Here is a 12,786-nt window from a genome sequence, read left to right as displayed (position 1 = left end):
ATATATTAATATTTTTTATATTAGATATAATAGAAGTTGAACATAAAGGTCTCAGTTCTCTTCTCAGGACTCTACAGCAGAGTTCCTACAAGTTCTCAGATGTCAGACCCGCAGGGGGCTCATGTTGCCTTCCTCCTCCTCTTCCTCCTCCTCCTCTTCTTCCTCCTCCTCCTCTTCCTCCTCCTCCGCCTTTTCCTCCTCCTCCTCCTTTTCCTCCTCGGAAACGGGATGTGATGTAAATACACAGAAACTTTTTTTTTTTCCTGTTCCCGTCTCTTTGGAGTTTGCAGCTCTTCTTCCTCTTCTTCTTCCTCCTCTTCTTCTTCAGAACTTCGCTGAAGTTAAAGTAGAAGAAGAAGCGTTGAGAGAAGGAGAACTCGTCCCCGTTACTCTCCTCCGCTATGATCCTGTGAGCTGCTCCGTCTGTCTGCGACTAACGGCTCACCGACCCGCCGCACCGGAGCCCGGGGAGGAAAAAACGGATCGAACCGGAGAGAAGCTCGCTGCTGATCTGGACCCGGAGGACAGGTAGTCAGCTGACTGCGTGTGCGTGTTTGTTTTGTGTGTGCGTATGTGTGTGCGCGTGTGTGCGCGCGTGTGTGTGTGAGTGTATGTGTGTGCATGCGCGCGTGTGTGTGCGTGCTGCTGGAAACACCAGATCTGAGATCAGCTCTGAGGCCCAAAACGAGAGATCTTTGTTTCATAATTCAGACTCACTGCAGAGCTCAGATCAGTTCACCGACCAGCATCGTTAGATTAATGCAGAATAAATACGGTTAATCGATTAATCAGGAGAATAACTGATCGATTCATTATGATCATAGACACACACACACACACACACACACACACACACACACACACACACACACACACACATGCATACAGATAGAATACATTAAAATACTGTAAATCATATAAATAAAACTAGGAGCTGCTCTGCTCTTTATCACATAAATATAATGATTATATTCTGCATATTCGTTCTGTCCTCATGAGCTTGAAGATATTATACAGCAGGTATCGTATTACTATTAGAGATGAATACACAGAAGATATTAGTAATAATTAGTGTTAATTGTGTTTAGAAAGTCAAATAAATCACTGAAAAAGTCCCTTTATTATTATATTTTCACATTTTAGTCTCTCGCTAATTTTCATAAGATATAAATCTGAATGTTTTCTCTTTTATCATAAAAATTAAATTAAAATAACTAATACAGAAAACTTTAGTTTTACAAATAAAATTATTAAAAGTGCAGTTTGCACCTTTACGTATCATTAAAAAATAAACCAGATGACGAAGAACTGGAAAACATTTTACATTGAAAAAAAGCATTTAGACGAATAAGTGTTTCAATGCAGAATAAAGATTCATCATTTAAAAGGAGCGTGTGGAGCTCTGTGCTGCTACAACAGGAAGTGCTGTCCACAGAGCCTCGGGTCAGTCTGACCGATGTAAACATTCTCAATATTAATAAGTGATGCAGAATGTGTCCGTTGATGTCTCTCTGTGTCCTCTACACCACCAGCTGTGTTTATTAACTCCTCCTCCAGGTGTGTGTGTGTGTGTGTGTGTGTGTGTGTGTGTGTGTGTGTGTGTGTGTGTGTGTGTGCGTGTGTGCGCGTGTGTGCGTGTGTGTGTGTGTGTGTGTGTGTGTGCGTGTGTGTGTGTGTGTGCGTGTGTGTGTGTTAGGGATCATGTTTGGGTTATTTTTATGCTCAGTCGACTCAGTTTACACGACAGTCAGAGGTTCAAACCTTTACACTGAACTCCCTCTGAGTGAATCTTCTCTCAGTGGTTTCTGTAAATCTCACTTCACTCACTTCAAGAAGTTCATAAATTATGTTTTGGTTGTGAATCTGCGGTTTGTTTTGTTTTGCCGGTCTGCAGAATGAAACGATGGCACCGTACGTTTCAGCAAAGGGATGGAAACGTTGAATCTGAACGTTTCTGAGGCAGAACTGGTTCCATATTAACTATTGTTGGAAGGAGGAGCATCATGACGAGGCAAACGTTCGGGTTTAGCAACATGTTGTCTGTATGTGACGGGACGAGACAACGTATCCTCACACAGCGGTTCCAACGATATCTGACGGAAAATTACGCCTCATTTTTCGTGCGTTTTCCTACGAATGTCCAGAAACACGAGTCAATTTCTGCATGAATTCGTTACATGAATACAGTCTTTTCAAAATAAACTTCTGTCTACACAGGAAACTACTTGTTTAGGGTTAGGAAAAGATCGTAAAATACTTCGTTAGGTTTAGGAAAAGATGCTGAAATACTTCGTTAGGTTTCAGAAAAGATCGTGAAATACTTTGTTCGGTTTAATAAAAAGATCGTGGTTAAAGTGGATAAAATACGGAGTAAATTCGTTAGATATCTTTGAATTACGGTTGGTTATTTTTCGTATGTTGCTGCAGGCGTTGGATGAGAAGCTGTTGAACGTGAGGATCAGCTGCTCTCTTCATCGTACGCTCTTTTCTTTCACCGGGTCGATTAATTGGCAGTAATGTGAGCTTCATGTTGGTGATGAGCAGCAGTGAGAAGCTGATTTGTTGTCTCTTGAACAGACCGATGTGATTTCACAACAGCAGCCGCTCAGTGTTTGGCTCAGACTGAGAGAGCTGAACTAACCCAACAACAAAGGAAGACATCTTGACTCTCTCTGATGAAGCTTCTCCTCTTCATCAGGTTCAGGATGAATCCACAGCGCATGAATCATATTTAAAACAAAGATCTCAAACTCATCTTTATTCTTCTCATACTGGTTTTATGTAATAACAGGAAAAAGCTGTAGAAGCTGCCGTGCTCTTAAAGGATGTTCAATACAAATCTAGTCACTTCCTTAAAGGATTTTTACAACTTTAGCCTCGATATTTATAATATTTCTCTTCTACATTAGATTTTTAAAGATAAAGAGTTCACAAAGATGTCAAACTTAAAAGTCTTGTTCATTTCTGTCAAAGCAGGGCAGTAATAAGACGATCAAAATGCATCATAAAGCTTTGTTTCATGTTTCTCTATTTCTTTCTCTTATATTTTTAGACAGAAGATGTCGTCTTCTTTAAACTTTGGCACGTTAGATATCATCGTCAGAATCTGATTGGCCCCACCCATTTACCTAAACTCTGATTGGCTATCTGTCAGAGGCGGGACCTTAGTTCAGACCAACCGTTTGACGACGTTTTGTTTTTCTTTTATACTTTTGGAGGTATGATTTATTTTGAGGGGGAAGAATACACTTTTACATCCTGTGATGTTAGTGAGACTCATTTGCATATTGATGTCCCAATTTTGCTCCAAATATCTGCATATTTCCTAATATTGATATGTATAAGTATCAGTGAAGGAGTTTGCTTGGCAGCTCAGTTAAAGGTACATTTCAGCCTTCGTAGTGCTTTGAGAAATAGTTAGTGATAAGTTAATGAGTCAGTGATGATGAAATGAATCAAACGTACGGCTTTGGCTCTGAATGTGGAAGTATCTTCCTGAACTGTGGTGTTAAAGGAACAGTTCACACAAACACAACATAAGCTCCTTAAAATGAAAGTGCAGACAGACATGCAAAACTCTTAATTTATGGGAAATTCAGCAATAGTTTAGTGAAAATAGTTGTTTATATCTCTATGAGCCAATGGATGAACAAAAGACACTTATGATGATGCAAGTTTTCTGAAGCTTTTCTTGCCGTCTTTCGTTCGGTTTTCTGAACCTCACAAGTCGTCGAACGTCAGACAGGTCTGGACTCTGAGGACTAAAAGTTAACACGTGACTTCAAACTGAATCTCACTCTTCCAATAAAAGGTCATTGGTCCCGTCCTGATGATCTCCACGCCATCAGGTCTCCTCTAGAATTGTCCCCAGGTTGAGCCTGTATCTGTTTCTGAGCTGTGTCCAGAGATGGAACTATTTAACAGATCGTATCTTGCTCGTGTCCTTAGAGAGAAGTCCTTCAGGTGTTTAGATGAACGTTTCCAAAGATGTCTGACCTCAGGTCATCATGTCTCCATATGAAGTCCAATCACACTCTGATCACCCTGATGATGCTCTCATGAGGCCTCCTTCTATAAACACCACTTGAGCTGAGACACAAAAACTCTGAGAGGAAACAGTCAGAGTGCCTTCTGGAGAACTGTGTGTGTGGAAGCTGCAGATTACCGACGAGTGTAAATGAACGAGTGTCGAGTTTCCGTCTGCCGAGTCGAGCCAGCGGATCATTAAACCATTAAGGAACCACAGAGGATCTGTGGAGGAGGAACACTGAACACCAATGGATCGTAGCCGCTGATAGCAGCGTGAATTCTGCGTCAGTTACAACCGCCGTCTCAAGGTCCCCTCACTAAAGATCTAACTCTCCCGTATGGTTCTACAGCTGAGTGCAGTTTGACCTTTCTGACAGAATGCTTTGTTTAGTAATAGCTTATTGAGAGTAGTTGTGTTTGGATTCCCATAAGCCCTCGAATGGACAAAAGACACCTGGATAATGTTGCACAGAATGTTTTTATAACCTTTTTTGCTGTCTTTCGTTGTGTGTTTGCACAAACACTTTTTCGAGGACTTCAGAGAGCGAGCACTCTACGCTATTTACAGTTAACTGTTCCTTTAAAGTGGACTTGTCTTTGTGGAAATCTGAGGGACATTTTGCAAAGTCACAGGACTCATCAATCAAACAAATGTTATTTCTGCTCAGTGATTCGTAGCTCGGCCTCATAGACGATCCAGAGACAGATGAGCCTCTCTGCTCCCCCCACCCACCGCTGACAGAGTTATGATGCCCTGCATACCTGTGTGTGTGTGTGTGTGTGTGTGTGTGTGTGTGTGTGTGTGTACACTGACTTGAGCAGCACAGTCTTCAGTTGATTAACTTCCGAGTTACTGGACAGATTTAAAGTGTTAAATCCAGAAACAAAGTGACAAAGCAAAGTTTTTCAAATCAAAGACACTATTTATTTACTCTCATGTAAGCGAGCACTTGATTTGATCTGCAGACGAGTTCAATGAAAAGGTTTATATAGTCTCCCCCCTCTGTGAATCATCAACCCGGGCTGAACAGTTCCACATTGCGGTTTCCAGGTGTGTTTGATAGCCTTCACCTCGGCTGTCGGTTCAAAGCTCTGCATGTTAAATCAAGCTCTTCACATTCTTCAGATACCAGCAGCTCTTTTTAAACCATCTGCTGCTCTTCTCCGGTTCAGACCTCGTCACCATCACCTGCTCTCAGGTTACATTTGCGTTTTGAGCATTTGGCCGGTGCTCACTCCGAGTGCTTCAGGAGCGATGGCTGAAACGTCCACCTGAAAGCTCGGAGACGGAAAGTAGACCGGAGATTCAAACAAATGATTCAACAGCTCTTTAAATAAATGAGTTTTCTCCTCTGGTTCCACATGTCAGATTGAGTCTACATGTCATGGTTTGAAGCACTCAGCCTGTTAAAACATATTGTTTCACATATTCTGTTGCTCTTCAGCAGTTTGAACGTCGAGGTCTTGACATCTTGTGACCTGCGAGTCACCAAATCAGTGCTGACTGCCCAGAATGCATCGACATGGTTGGTAAACGCCCACTGTGGTGGGCTGAACGTCATGTTGAGGTTATGTTGTACTGATGGTTGTTAGTGTTTTATCAGCTGACCTTCAGCCCAGTCCAGCCCAGGCACCAGAACAAATGTGGCCGTTCACGTTGAATGTTTCAGATCAGCCTCGTATCACGCTTCCAGATACCCACAATGAAACATTAGCGTTGTGAAACAATTGGTGCGGCTTAGGCACCAAAAGTACTTGGTTAAAGTTCGAAAGAAGATCGTTGTTTGTGTTCAAATAATAACGTAGCAACACTAACAAGCAACAACGTAATGTAAAGATGTAATGTAACAACGTAAGAAATGACAACGTAACGTAACAAAGAAAGTAGTACCAACTTAACAAGAAACAATGTTACAAGTAAAAACATAATCTAACAACGTAATGTTACAACATAACGGAACAAAGTAACATAATGAACAAAGTAACAACAAACCTAAGACGTAACAGCGTAATGTAACAAAGTAAAGTAAGTAACAACGCAATGTTACATGTAAGAAGTAAGAAAGTAACGTAACATAACAAGTAACAAAGAAAGAAGTAACATGTAACAACGAATGGAGTAACAACGTAACTTAACGTGACATAACAACTTAACGTAACAACATAATGTAACTAGCTTAAACTTCCGTAACATAACAAGCGTAACCTCAGCATTTACTCTTGGTTTGATGTGGGACACGAACGCTGGTCTCCTTGGTAAAAGTTAGTTTGACCCGTCCACCACCACTCATACCCGCCCTGAGTGTACTCTCGCTTGATATACTCGTTGTTATACCACAAAACAAAAGTACAATACATTAATGTTAAAATGAAAACGTCGCCATTTAACATATCAGTGGTTGCAGAGGCGTAAAATGGCAACATTGTTTCCTGGAGACTGGACAACACATTCACCAGAAACTTGATACAAACCTGGTGAATAACATTCACATTCAACATTCTGGTGCTGGCACATGTTGTTTTTGATAAGATATTAATGTGCTAAATGTTCTAAATATTGCTCTTTTATCTCTGTTTCAGTTTGCTGTTGACCAGCTGGGAGTCTTTAGTCTGACAGCCTGTGTGTGTGTGTGTGTGTGTGTGTGGGGGGGGGTCAGTGTGTTTTTTATTGTTCATGGTGTTCCATAATCAGACAGCAGCGCTGCAGCTCCAGAAAGACTTAAAAACTGTTAAAACACAGGGTCTGCCCTGGTGTGTGTGTGTGTGTGTGTGTGTGTGTGTGTGTGTGTGTGTGTGTGTGTGTGTGTGTGTGTGTGTGTGTGTGTGTGTTGTACAGCTACAGGTGAGAACATGAAATACATACAGGAAGTGTCTCCTGTCTGGATAAAATCCAGATGTTATTCAAACGTTGGCTTATTTCACTTGAGCTGCAGCTAACAGAGAGAAAGACACAATAAGTGGCTTCGTCCACAGATCACTGATCATTGATCTCTTACATACGTTGAAATTAAACTTTGCACAGACGTGAAGGTCTGCCTGACGTAAATATACGTAAACACCGAGAGGGACCGCAAGGTTCGTTCACGTGGATCGTCTGCAGCCACCAACATGTGGAACAAAGTTGAGTTTGTTGAGGAGCTTTCATCTCTGGTTACTGAAGCTGCACACTGCAGCTAATGCTAGCTAGCACATGGCTACAACGGCAGCTGATTGTTGAAGTAGATGTCTGTGCCTAACGAGGCTCTCGGGTGCTGCAGGTCTTCTTCTATTCTCTGCTCTGCCGTCTTGCACATAAAGTCTTAAAACATATGTTTCAATCACGTTAGTCCTCTTGAGTTTTGCAGGAAATTGCAGAAGTCCCACTGTAGTTTGACACTTTTGTGATATCTGACGATCAGACACCAAAACACTGAGCAGCGGTTTACAATATGTGGAGAGTTATCGCAGCCGCAATCATTTTATTCTCCATCTGTAACTGTGTGTGAACCATTCATGCTTCAATAATGCAGAAGATTTATTTGTTCTGTTACAGATGGATATCTCACTATTGTGTGTTGCTCTCAGTGAACTCTGTCTCATTCACCCTCAACCAGAGAGATTCCTGCGTTTAACAGAGAGAGAGAGAGAGACATGTGGATTCCTGTGTGAGAGAGAGAGAGAGAGAGAGAGAGAGAGAGAGAGAGAGAGAGAGAGAGAGAGAGAGAGAGAGAGAGAGAGAGAGAGAGAGAGAGAGAGAGAGAGAGAGAGAGAGAGAGAGAGAGAGAGAGAGAGAGAGCTGGGTTGCGTTGAATGTTAGGAATGTTGAGGCTTTTGGCTCCAGTGTGTTCTGACGGAGGGAGGAGGAGATAAAGGAGGAGAGAGGAGGGACAGAGCGAGAGGGAAAGGAGAATAGAGGGAGGGACGAGGGAGGAGATAAGGAGGGAGGAAGGGAGACAGAGATAAAGAAGGAGAAGACAAAGGGACAGGAAGCAAAGAAAAAGTACATGTTCATGTGTTGTTTTACTGCAGTAACTGAAGTTTCTAACCAGAGGTTCTCGTGCTGCCATTGGTTGACAGTCATCACACCAACATTACACTTCATTTCATCTGATTTTGCGTCTCTCCACATGTTGCTGTAAGAGCTCAAACGGAAGATGCAACATTAGCATGTCCAGCTAACTACTTAGCCTCAGCCTCTCGCTCTCCAAGCGTGCCGGAGAAATAAGAAGTTTACTAGAAAAAGCTTTTTGACGATCGTTCATGCCGTGCTTGTGTAAACAGCCGCGATGGCTGATTGAATCAGGTTTCACTTTTGTTTACGTGTTCACAGACGTAATGATAAAGTTTTGGCTTTTTAATCTGTAAAAATTTGTATTGCACGTAGCCTACAGTAAAGAGAGTAGCGGCCTCTCTGCTCGCGCTACTTGTTCTAGAACGCGTCCCTCCTTTCAGATCATGTAAAACGCCAAAGGCTCTCGCTTGACCAAGTGTCCGTTAGTGTTTGTCCTTCTGGGCTTCTGTACAGACATGGCAGTGCAAGATGGCGGACGGTGGAGTGACCTTTGCTTTTGTTCTGTGACGTGTTCCCCAGTGAAACAGAATATTTGAGCGGAGAGGGATTTAAATGAAATCCTTCACATTTGATGACAAATGAAAACATGAAAATGTGAAATACTCGCTCACGAATTTGATGTGTCTCGGGCTTTTATTGTGAAAGGTGAGATGCTGCCTTTGTCAAGGTTGAAAGGAGTAATAAAGTGTGTCGTCTTGGTTCAGACCAGAGCTCAGTGTTCTTACACTGTAGTGTACCTTTGAATGGGTCCGTTCTGCACAGCGTGATTGGTTGATACCTTTTTATTTGCGGTGAGAAAGCTAAAAAGAAGAATGACGTTGTTTTTCTCTGTGTAATATTCACGTTCTGTGTGAAAGTATTCATGACAAGAACAACAGTTGCAAAACCTCAAGAAACTGTATTCATGTCCTGCAACAGTTTGTAAAGATTATTTTTGTGGTAAAAGCGATTCTTGGTGTTGATCTTCAGGTCGTCTTCTCAGACTGGAGCAGAGAAACACGTCTTTTCCTTTGTCTCCTTCTCGATCACTTCTTTCTGTCTCTCTCTCCGTGTTTTTTCTCTTCTCTCTGGTCATGTGATTTAGCTGTCGAGATGAGCAACAGTGCAGGAATCTGAACTGCAGCCAACACATTACATAAAGCTCTCTCTCTCCCGGTCGCTGCCAGTAAATAAAGAAGTGAACGTCCTCGTTCTCCTGCAGCTCAAGTGAATGAACTCACTTCCTGAAGGCCGAACAAAGATCTACGTCAGGAGAGAACGATTGAACTGAGCTGAGACGATCACGGGAGAACGGTCCGATTCATTCGTTTGTTCGGCGGTTTTATTGCAGGAAAATCATTAAATATGAACCTAACTTCAGCCCTGCAAGCATCAGTGTGTCTGACCAACCTTCTGTCTTCTTCTGAGCTGAATCCTCCAGGTTGCTTTTCTTCTGTTGATCGTGATCAGACGTAGAGCATCGTGGATTAAAATGCATGTTGATATTCACTGTTTCATCCTGTACAGTGTGATGAAACACTGATGTGTCTGAGCGCAACACATCCTCGTACAACGGTTCATATATTTTACCAAAAATTACTTTCTCATTTTTTCTGCGTTTTCCTACAAAATTCCAGCAAAACGCGTCAATTTCCAATCGTTACATGAACACAGTCTTTTCAAAATAAACTTCCGTCTTCACAGGTAACAAGTTAGGTTTAGGCAAAAACTACGTAGTTAAGTTTCGGAAAAGATTGTCGTTTGGGTTAAAATAACTAAGAAAGATGTTACTGAAGTACGCAAGTTACATGACAAAGATTATGTGGAATATCTACGAATTACGCCTCATTATATTTTGGAGCTTTTGCTACGAATGCTGGCTGAGACCGGCCTGTTGTCCGCTCTTCAACATGGAGAAGCTGAAGAGGAAGGATGCTGTTGGTGGAACATCACTGATCACCTCTGTGTGTGTTGTTGGTGGAACGTCACTGATCATCTCTGTGTGTGTTGTTGGTGGAACGTCACTGATCATCTCTGTGTGTGTTGGTGGAACGTCACTGATCATCTCTGTGTGTGTTGTTGGTGGAACGTCACTGATCATCTCTGTGTGTGTTGGTGGAACGTCACTGATCATCTCTGTGTGTGTTGTTGGTGGAACATCACTGATCACCTCTGTGTGTGTTGTTGGTGGAACGTCACTGATCATCTCTGTGTGTGTTGTTGGTGGAACGTCACTGATCATCTCTGTGTGTGTTGTTGGTGGAACGTCACTGATCATCTCTGTGTGTGTTGTTGGTGGAACGTCACTGATCACCTGGTGGAACGTCACTGATCATCTCTGTGTGTTGTTGGTGGAACGTCACTGATCATCTCTGTGTGTGTTGTTGGTGGAACGTCACTGATCATCTCTGTGTGTGTTGTTGGTGGAACGTCACTGATCATCTCTGTGTGTGTTGTTGGTGGAACGTCACTGATCATCTCTGTGTGTGTTGTTGGTGGAACGTCACTGATCATCTCTGTGTGTGTTGTTGGTGGAACATCACTGATCATCTCTGTGTGTTGTTGGTGGAACATCACTGATCATCTCTGTGTGTGTTGTTGGTGGAACGTCACTGATCATCTCTGTGTGTTTTGTTGGTGGAACGTCACTGATCATCTCTGTGTGTGTTGTTGGTGGAACATCACTGATCATCTCTGTGTGTGTTGTTGGTGGAACATCACTGATCACCTCTGTGTGTGTTGTTGGTGGAACGTCACTGATCATCTCTGTGTGTGTTGTTGGTGGAACGTCACTGATCATCTCTGTGTGTGTTGTTGGTGGAACGTCACTGATCATCTCTGTGTGTGTTGTTGGTGGAACGTCACTGATCATCTCTGTGTGTGTTGTTGGTGGAACGTCACTGATCATCTCTGTGTGTTTTGTTGGTGGAACGTCACTGATCATCTCTGTGTGTGTTGTTGGTGGAACGTCACTGATCATCTCTGTGTGTGTTGTTGGTGGAACGTCACTGATCATCTCTGTGTGTCTTGTTGGTGGAACATCACTGATCATCTCTGTGTGTGTTGTTGGTGGAACGTCACTGATCATCTCTGTGTGTGTTGTTGGTGGAACGTCACTGATCATCTCTGTGTGTCTTGTTGGTGGAACGTCACTGATCATCTCTGTGTGTGTTGTTGGTGGAATCTCGGTAGTTGTCAGAGTGTTTGCTAGTGTTTGTTTAGTTTCACTTTTACAGAAAAGTTAAGTTTTTGTATATTTAGTTTTAGTCTGTCTGTGTTTGGGGAAGGTATAATGTCTCACTAGTATGTAGCTACGTAGGACAGCAGAATACACGGTTGGACAAAGTCAAGAGTTTCTCAGAGTTTATCCTGTATTTCTTCACCATAACAGACGCTAATGGTGAAAGTTCATTTAAAAACAGTAAAAGTCCGGCTACGTGTTAAAGTAACGTCAACCAAACCCGGCAGTTCATGTGGTGCTTTCTGTTTCCTGTAACTGTAGCATTAAAGCATGGTGGAGTTAGCTAGCTACTACTAGCCAGCAGCTAAATGAGTGAACAGCTTCAGCCACACAAGTTTCACTAGATGCTGAAACGTGCTGGTGGTTTAACTTAAAGTCCATTTCCAGGCACTTCAGCTAAACTCTGAGGTTTAGTTACTCTTAAAGCTCTGCACGTCTCTGTCTGCTTTCTCCTTCCCTCCATTGTTCTGTTCTCCCCCTCCTTCCTCTCCTGCCTCTCCTTCCTCTCTTTGTGTTTCCTCTCCCCAGCCTCACCCAGATGTCTGTCTCTCTCTGTCTGTCTCTCTCTCTCTCTCTCTCTCTCTCTCTCTCTCTTCCAGCTGTTTCCTCCTGTGACTCCATGTTTGACATAGAAACTTTATTCCCGTGTGTCAGTGTTGTATAACCTGTGGGCTGCTGTTTGTGTCCAGTATTTACAATCCGCTCTGCTCTAACAGCACTAACATTGTGAAATCACACACACACACACACACACACACACACACACACACTCGGGCTGATCCTGGGTCAGCCGTCATGCAGCAGAAACATGTTGAAATGAGGATGTTTATGTGTTTATAGGTTCTGTGTCTTCATAGATTTCTAAATGAGGTTGGTTCCACAAAACATGATGAGAAGATCAGAAATGTGTCAAATTAATAACTGAGTTGTACACAAAGACTTTGGGCAGAGTGGATCTAATTACAATCTGTCCCTTCACTTTCATTTCACATGAATATTAGTGTTTTATTTCTTGATACTCTTGAACATGAGATGATTGAGATGATTGAGATGATGGGGCAATTGTGGCTAAGTGGATAGCAGGGCCGTCTTTCAATCAGAGGGTCGGCGGTTCGAACCCCGGCTCCGCTAGTCGCATGTCGATGTGTCCTTGAGCAAGACACTTAACCCCAAGATTGCTCCCGTAGCTGTGCCTACGGTGTAGAAATGTGATAGACTCTGAATTGTAAGTCGCTTTGGATAAAAGCGTCTGCTAAATGACTGTAATGTAATGTAATGTAATGATGGTGAGGGCAGGTGATAGAAACACTTCTGGTAAAGATCTGGTAAACCTCGTTTAACATCAGTTAGAGATCAAACGACCTGCAGGGAACCACATAATAAGTATAAACACGGGATGAACAACTTGTGGAAGATGATTTGAACGCAGCCTAACTTGTTAGTTTTGGTGAGTTGTCGTGATATTTCACTCTGAAACGTGCTGATA

The 12,786-nt window shown here is 42.6% G+C and overlaps 1 protein-coding gene across 2 annotated transcripts in view; it reads left to right on the top strand.

Annotated features, from left to right (window-relative positions):
- The first annotated feature begins 230 nt into the window (after window positions 1-230).
- ddr2l (discoidin domain receptor family, member 2, like) overlaps window positions 231-12,786 on the top strand; it is a 25,944-nt gene continuing 13,388 nt past the window's right edge. For both annotated transcript variants that reach the window (XM_076082514.1, XM_076082513.1), the window contains exon 1: window positions 231-528. The gene's annotated coding sequence lies outside the window, so the exon portion shown is untranslated. The remainder of the gene's footprint in view (window positions 529-12,786) is intronic.

This window comes from Anarhichas minor, unplaced genomic scaffold (genome assembly GCF_050575085.1).
Source record: "Anarhichas minor isolate MPS153535 unplaced genomic scaffold, ASM5057508v1 ptg000095l, whole genome shotgun sequence".
NCBI lineage: Eukaryota > Metazoa > Chordata > Actinopteri > Perciformes > Anarhichadidae > Anarhichas > Anarhichas minor.
Note: the sequence above shows the minus strand (reverse complement) of the source record. Positions and strands in the feature narration are given on the sequence as shown.